Below are 8,290 nucleotides of genomic sequence, written 5' to 3'. Positions count from 1 at the left end.
CTAAGGCCTCTGCATGTGTGACCCAATGTTTAGGATTATGTCACTGAGGCAAAGCCAGGCACTTAAGAACTGAGCTGTCCAATGTGCTGAATTTCAAGAGAAAGATGACGCATGAGGCGAAAAACGTACAGAATGCCATTGCACAACTTTCAAAAAGATAAATAAAAGTTATCTGTATTTAGGTACAACTTTCCTGAACTGGCCTATTGTAGGTTAAGAGGAAAACGTTTTATCTTAAGTACTTGACACATTTATTTGTATCATTTGTTAATATGATCACATTTTCCCCTATTTCTTTATAACTACACATTTTATACACTTTATACATTGTCTATACATGTGTTGTGTGCTATGTGTGTAATTGCCAGTTGTTGGGTGTGTGTGAAGAATGGATTGCATGGGAATCCTGTCTTTTTTTCTCATAGTGGAACTGAAAGGATGTCCACTAAAGAATCCCATCCGCCTGTCCCGTGGAGATCCTTAGATAAACACACAGCTAAAATAGGAGGGGAGTCAGGTTGCACCATGAGGTATTGGTAAGAGAAAGGAGAAGCCAAAAGCATTGTGAAAGCATTGTGGTCGCTCTATTTTCTATCCCAGGTAAAAGGAAATCCCTCTTTGCAGACCGGACACCCATAATTTCTCAAACAAACACAAAAAAACATTATTCAAAGCCTCAAAACAAAGGGCTGGAGACCTGATATAATAATTGCAGTTGGGTGAGTAGTGGGTTTGTCTCAGGAGTCACTCATGGCCTGAGGAGACAGCTGGACCGAAGAGGCTTCTGCATGGAGCCTTTGGCCAAGTGTATCAGTTGATGGTCAATGGGGTCGTGACATGAAAAAGAAACTATGAAAAGTTAGGGGTCACTTACAAGATCTATCATCACTCAGCGTTTGAGTTTCACCTGAGGACTCAGTGGATGGTGAGACGTCCACTGACTGATGGCTGAATCACTCTTTGAATCATTAAGAAAGCTCTGCTGTGCAAGGTTTTACATCTGGGCTTTGTTTTTTTTAGCCGACTGCCAAGTAACTGCCACACACTTTGATTTACTCCGAATGTATCTATTGTGTTTTTCCAAGTTGTTAAAGAACACAAAAGTGGGAAGGAAGAAGCTAAATGCTTTTGATAGAGCTCCACCTTGTACATTAAAATAAAAGCCTTTTAAAAAACATCCAGTGAAATTCCCCCTCTGAATCACACACGCTCGTCTTTGGAAACCAGACAACAACTACCAATAACTTTAGTGAAAGGGTTTTGGTGGGGCGGACATGCACATGTCCTGCATGCCTTTTAAACGTCAAAACATTCATACAAGATTTATTTCCTTTGTATCCTCTTCCAGAGATGTTTGGAAAGTGAGTGAAATCATATAGGAAACAAAAATACAGAGCCCAAATAGAATGAAGGCAGAGCAAATATACAGGCGTGGGTTTCAAGGTTTTCTATGCTTACGTTTCGGAACCCAATCAAGTCGACTATAAAACAATGAATGTGCTGAAGGTCAACTCTTTTGATATTCACCCTTTTATGATGAGGATTGCAGAAAGATAATAAGCAAAGTATAGTATAACATTTTTTGAAACAGCACAATTGTTTTTCTAAAACACTGACACCACATTTGAATTCTGACATCTATTATTCTTAAAGTGTACTCAAAATGAGAGGATTATACATTATAAAATGCATACATATATAACAATTACAAGTAATTAAGTAGTTAACTGTTTTAACAGTATTGGTCATTGGATCCGCAAACCTGTATTACACATTGAACTTTTGGTGATCCAGTTAAAAAACATTACCAAAACAAGCGAAAAGTAGAAAAACAAAACCCAAACCAACATTGTTTACTGATGACTCCTGATGAAGAAACCCCAAATATGTCGACAGTCACAGTATGATTAGCCAGGATTGATTTTCACCTCAGGCAACAAAAGCAGAACAAAAGCAAAACCAATCTGAGACAATTGTTGTTCATTGGAGTGCTGTGAACCAAACACGAATTCATTAAGATGCTTGACTTTATATCCCCATCAGACCTTTATGAGGGCGCTGTGAAACAGATATCTGAACACATGCACAGTATAAGTTTGCATCATCTGACTTAACAATAATCACGTCTGCAGGTATGCTGTGCCAAAGGAATGGAAACCAATCACTCCGCATGGGTAGAATCACTAGAGGGAAACACCAAAGATCATTAATAATACGCAGAGATCTGTGCGTATGAAAAACATCTTTTTTCCAAACAAAACAGAAAAGGGCTCCATCATACAAATGGTTCAGATCTCATTATTCATCTGAGTCAAATGTGTGGCAAAGTATTACGTCTGTGAATCTCTTTAATGTCACATATGACGAGTATTCCTAATGACCCAGAAGATGCACAGCTTGGTTTATGCATCCATTTGTTTCAGAAGATATTACTTCAGTCACCATGGGTACTCTCCATGGCATATCATTAACATTTATCCTGTAAAATGTCCTGAGGGAGAAACATGTGTTAATACGTTATGACACTGGAGGATAGGGTTTATGATAAAATATCAGATAACCTGCCAAGGACTACATTTCTGCAGCAGAACACATGCAGGCTCTGCTGCGCTGTGTTGTTTCTGGGTCTGTACCACAGGGTGTCAATAATATATCTCAATGAGCCTTCATTTATTGTGAAACTCAAACAGGGGATTTTTCAAAGAGAATGACCTGTGTGAGCTAAAGTGTCATAATATGCCCACTTAATGTCATGTTACATTTCCAAAAAAGAAAAACCGAAAACTATTTGTGTGTTATGAAGGTTTTTGTGCATGTAAACGGTGTGCAGAGTCAAAACCCTCAAAGTACACCCTATAGCGAGTAAAACTCTAACACAGAAAAGACCTCCCCAAAACGCCTCGTTGGAGATACGTCACTGCCCATTTGAGTCTTCCATTTAGTTCCGGGTACGGCATGATGTCATGCCGTACCCGGAACGAAATGGACCAATCCCGAAGAGCCGTTACGTTACGTCCGCGGAGCCGTTACGTTAAGCCCCCGCTGATTGGTCCAAATTGACCAATCCACGGACTTCCTCACACACACATCTGTGTGCAGGGAGCAGGCAGCTGATTTCTCCTCCCTGGCTGCAGGCTGATAACAGACAGTTGGGATCGCGGCGAAATTCTCTCTGCAGACCCATTCTCACAGCGTTTATCAACCTTTTTCTTACTCAATATCAAGCCACACTTATTGTTTTTACTTCGGCTGTGAGTTTGTGTGTGCTCAGGATGAGTTTGGCTGTGTTTCGCTATGTATCCTAAACAAGGAAACAACACCTCCACGGAGCTCAGCGCGATTCACAACGTCCCGACCAATCAGAGCACACTGTGCTCACAGGGAGGGTGGGGGCTGGAGCTTTGGGAGCTACAACGAGCCGTTAAAGGCAGAGAGTGAAATTCAGTGAATACAAGTAGTTTACAGAGATGCTGTATGAGAAACCAATGTGAGTTTGGAAAAATGCACAGTGTAAATCTATTCTAGTAGACCTCAACAATGGAATTATGATCAGTGGAAATGGCCATGACACCTCTCCTTTAACAGAGTACAGTGTAGACATAGAAGGGTGTTGGGTTGGTCGGATTTTTTCAGGGGGGAGCATGCAAAAAAGATATCTCTTTTTGAGAATAACAGTAAATGAGCGCTTAATTTCACAAACGTACCATAGTGATCATGCACTGCAGCTGATTGAAGCAGTATGTCCACCCATAAATAAAGCCTAAATACTTCAAAAAGACTTCCTTTATGCAGCCACTCAGGCATATCAGTCGACTTGCTGCATATTGTGCTGAGTTCAAACAAAACGGGACCCCTACAGAGAGAAGAATTTCTGATTATTATAAATCACTTCTTCTGACAAGCACCATGACCTCTGATGATTCATACAGGCACTTGCTGTGGGTTCAGATAGATAGAGAACAAAAGAAGAAACACAAGCACATGAAAAGCACTACGTACAATGAGTAATGAAGTATGTGTACTGGTCCAAATCATAGAAGCCGCATGGTGCAGTTATATCGATAGTACATGTCCTGCTATTAATCTCCATATTACCTTTGATGGTGGATTTCTTTTCTTTTTATTCTTAATGTTATTGGCTATTGAAACCATTTGTGAGATGATAAATAGAAAATAACCGTGTAACGTGAAAATATGAATATTTTAGGTGAAGTTTTCCACGAGTGAAGTAGCCCACACAGGACCTCGCTCCATATCGGTTAAAATTAATCTGGGTGGTAGCAGTTAATCAAAAAGTGAGTGGGACGTCACCTCAAGTGTCTGTGAGAAAACCTCCCAGCGAGCCGTTGACAAATGATGGGTTGGCAGCCAGTTTTACGGGTGTGTGTGTGTGTGTGTGTGTGTGTGTGTGTGTGTGTGTGTGTGCGTGCGTGCGTGCGTGCGTGCATGCGTGCGTGCGTGCGTGCGTGTGTCTGTATTTGTGTTCACGTGTTTGTGTGTAAGAGAGATGAGGAAATCATGCCAAGTCACTTTACTGAGTGTGTGCATATGGGCATTTCTTTAAAAGGGAATTAGAGGCCAATGTAAACCTGTGGGCGCAGCCAAAGGTCCTGTGTGTGTGTGTGTGTGTGGTGTGTGTGTGTGTGTGTGTGTGTGTGTGTGTGTGTGTGTGTGTGTGTGGGTGTGTGTGTGTGTGTGTGTGTGTGTGTGTGTGTGTGTTGTGTGTGTGTGTGTGTGTGTGTGTGTGTGTGTGCAGGTTTGAGTGTGTATGTGTGTGTGTGTTGTCTATTCAACCGGAGGAATGGGTGGGAGGGGGAGCTGTCTTTTTAAATGGCTGAAGAGAGGAAGGATGTCTCCAGCCTTGACTCTGGCGTCCCTTTGTTGTTCCTGAAAACAAAACAAAAAGAGAGGAGGACAAGGGGAGAGAGGGAGAAAGAACGAAAGAGAAAAAAAGGAGCATGAGGGAGCGGATGAGAGGAGGGAGGGAAGGAGGGAGGGAGAGCAGAAAGTTAGAGCCAGTCACCGACAACAATGCAGTCTGCTCAGTGACAGAGACATGATGTCACGTTAGTGGAGTCCCTGGTGTGGGGGGGGGGGGGGGGACCAGCAGCCTGGGTGGGGCCATACCTCTGTCCTCCCTCTCCCCATCTGTGTCTCTCCTTTTTTTGTGAATGAATCTTGGGAAGCATAATGGGCCCGGTTCGCAGCTCCACTTCCGCACACCGTCATTTGAAACAGTGAGATTTCCAGGTCGTTCATTCATGCCCCGGTCCCCACTGAGCACAGATAGAGAGAGGGAAGCCTGGTAAAGGATCCCTGTGTGTGTGTGTGTGTGTGTGTGTGTGTTTGTGTGTGTGTGTGTGTGTGTGTGTGTGTGTGTGTGTGTGTGTGTGTGTGTGTGTGTGTGTGTGTGTGTGTGTGTGTGTGTGTGTGTGTGTGTGTGTGTGTGTGTGTGTGTGTGTGTGTGTGTGTGTGTGTGTGTGTGTGTGTGTGTGTGTGCATGTGGGAGAGGCAGGCAGACTACAGGTATTAGGGGAATGGAGAGAAATGAAGAGACCATGCAATTAGCAAAAGAAGACTTTTATATAAATGATTCTGATTTGCATCAAATACACTTAAAGTATTTTAGATTCTTAATCTTCTAGATGTACAACCTGAGTTCATATCAAAAAACCTCATATACTGCTGCAGGTTTAAGAAGATTTAAGGAAAGGCAGGTTATAAAATAATAACATAAGTGTTTATTTGGATCTCACTCAGTCCATTTTAAAGCTGTTTCACAGACAAAAAAAAAAAAAAAGTAATTCAGTATTTTATTATTTAGACTTTTTATTCAGTTTCTCAGGTTTCTATTTCCCATCAACTATTTCATACAATTATTAAAACTTCCATGAAGTTGCTACACAGTTTCGTGACATAATTCAGCTTTCATTGACCCGATATTCTCAACTCAGTATTTGGATTTTGTGAATTATCAACTAAATCAATATTTTCATCACCTATGGCCAGCATCACATCCTAAGTTTAAGGGGTACGAGACAAAGATGTCCACTTCACCCTCCACTTCCCTCTCTTCATAATATTTATAGAACCATTAGCTTTCTAATTGTATAAAATGGAAACATTCACAGGGTATTAATGAATGGATTGTATAATATTGTTGTGTGGTCTTGTCCTTTTGGCGCTCCCTGTTCATGCTCTGCTATTTCCTCTCTAAACACCCACAGCTTGCTGTTATTTCACAGGAAACTACTCAGCTTGATTAGTGAAGCAACACACATTTCAATTGAGTCCAAACACATTCAATGCGTGCACAGAAACACCTGAGTTGCCCCTAACGTATAAGAAAGACGGATTAGCTGGCAGGAGTTCAGCTCAATTAATACAATGATTTAGCTGTAAGACATGATCTCCCCATGGTACATACATTCCTGCCTTTTAATGAATGTGTTGCAGCCAGGAGTAAAGACAGCAGAGAAACATGTTGAGATCCGAACCACCCATCGAGCAACCTTCAGTAAATGCAGCACAGCCTTGGACAAGCTTTCCAGGAGGAATTGACTCAGAAACAATTCCAGTAACATTCAGCAACATTCTCATCTGCCCTCTCCAATTTGTGCAACATAAATTACCTTAGGGTAGGCGTCCATTACTGCGTTACAGCAGGGACTGAACACGAATGTTAACAGTCTGCTCAATTAGGGGTAAATGCCGTGAAGAAGACATTTAGCAAAGGCCAGGGCATCTCATGGTGTAAATAAATAGCAGAAATTAGCTTGCATGACTTTAGGATCGTGCATGTGTTTCTCTCACTGTCTTGATTGCTTACAGAGTCGGTTTGTTCCAGCTTGTTGCAGAGCTGTAGACTGAATCAGCTTGAAGCGCTGCCTGGAATATTCCACTATCTGCTGTGGGAGGGACCCTAAGATTGATTGCTATACTGTAGGTTTTGAAGAATAGAAAGATGGATGGACAGAGAACCAAGAGATCAAGGACATAAGGACGGGCAAAAAGAGAAAGGATCTGTGGATCCACCATGGGAAGGTTCCAGTAATTGTTGAAGTTTATTATCTAGCAAGAGGAAATTGTACCCTTTGCCACCCACAAGCACTCAATGGTAACTATCAAGTTAAACTGCCAAAGTGAGACGTTGTGACAAAGCTTCCTTTTAGAGATGAGGGATGACAGTGAGATGGGGACGGGGTGGGGGTTAAAGCTTGTCCCTCGGGAGTAGGAGGGGCAGTGTCACCGTTTGGAGCTGTTGAAAGGAGCACAATGACGCCCGGTATCAAGTTTGCCTGTTTGACAAATGGATCTCCTGCTGTGATCGTGGCGAGTGCAAGAGCCCTATCTGAGAACAAAAACAGAGGGTGGAAATACATATGGAGCATCTTATTAAAATGTTTACAAGCAAGCATGTGCAAAAGTATGCTTTGAGCAATTTCAATTGGTAAACGAATAACACTGCTATTTAAATTGTTAACAAAATGGAGTACAACTAACCAATGGCGATTGAGCAACATAACAAGTCACCTCCTTAAGAAACATAATCATCATTGCTCTAGACTTCCAAGGGGCCATGGTAAAATAAACACAGGCTGTGGTTGTTTGCAGTTTGTCACACTCAATGTCCCGAAAAAATGGAGACGTCAAACAGTATGATGGATTTCGTCACCCCCTGCAAATTAAAAACCTTGTAACGGTCTGAGATGAAGTGTTGCATGATGCCATCGTATGAGACTTGTTTTTCTGAGTTGCAGACGAAGAAGAAAGGCATGGCCATCGAAAACTAGGCCAAGTTTGTGGGAATTAAAAACGTTTTGGCTGATTTGATAACATGAAAAAAGGTTTAAAGGGGCCTTCTTATGCTAATTGTTCGTGGCCCCTGCCTGAAACTTTGGGATTTTAGCTTTGCAGACCATTAACATGCACACAAACACAATACTGGATAGAGAAAACCCCAAAAAGCATAGTAAGGCCCCTTTAAAAAAACACAAACAAATGCCTTAAGGCCGCTACACACCCACCTGAGACCAAAGAACGCGTACCGAAGGCGTCCCGACTTTTACGTCAGCTTCGTCGCCTGCGTCGGCTGCGTTGGCTACGTCGCCCGCTACACCGCCCGCCTACGAACACACTGCAAATACTTCAGTCGACGAGTGGCAATAACTGTCCTTACCAGCAGGCAGCGGTAGTGTGAACAGCCAATCAGAGTGATTGCTTGGGCCGACTTTCTCTGACCTCCCGCGGCCGATTGAACATGTTGAATCGGCCGCGGGAGGCGTCGGGA

The sequence above is a fragment of the Trematomus bernacchii genome, unplaced genomic scaffold (genome assembly GCF_902827165.1).
Source record: "Trematomus bernacchii unplaced genomic scaffold, fTreBer1.1, whole genome shotgun sequence".
Classification (NCBI taxonomy): Eukaryota; Metazoa; Chordata; class Actinopteri; order Perciformes; family Nototheniidae; genus Trematomus; species Trematomus bernacchii.
The sequence above is the reverse complement of the archived record's forward strand: the minus strand, read 5'-3'. Positions refer to the sequence as shown.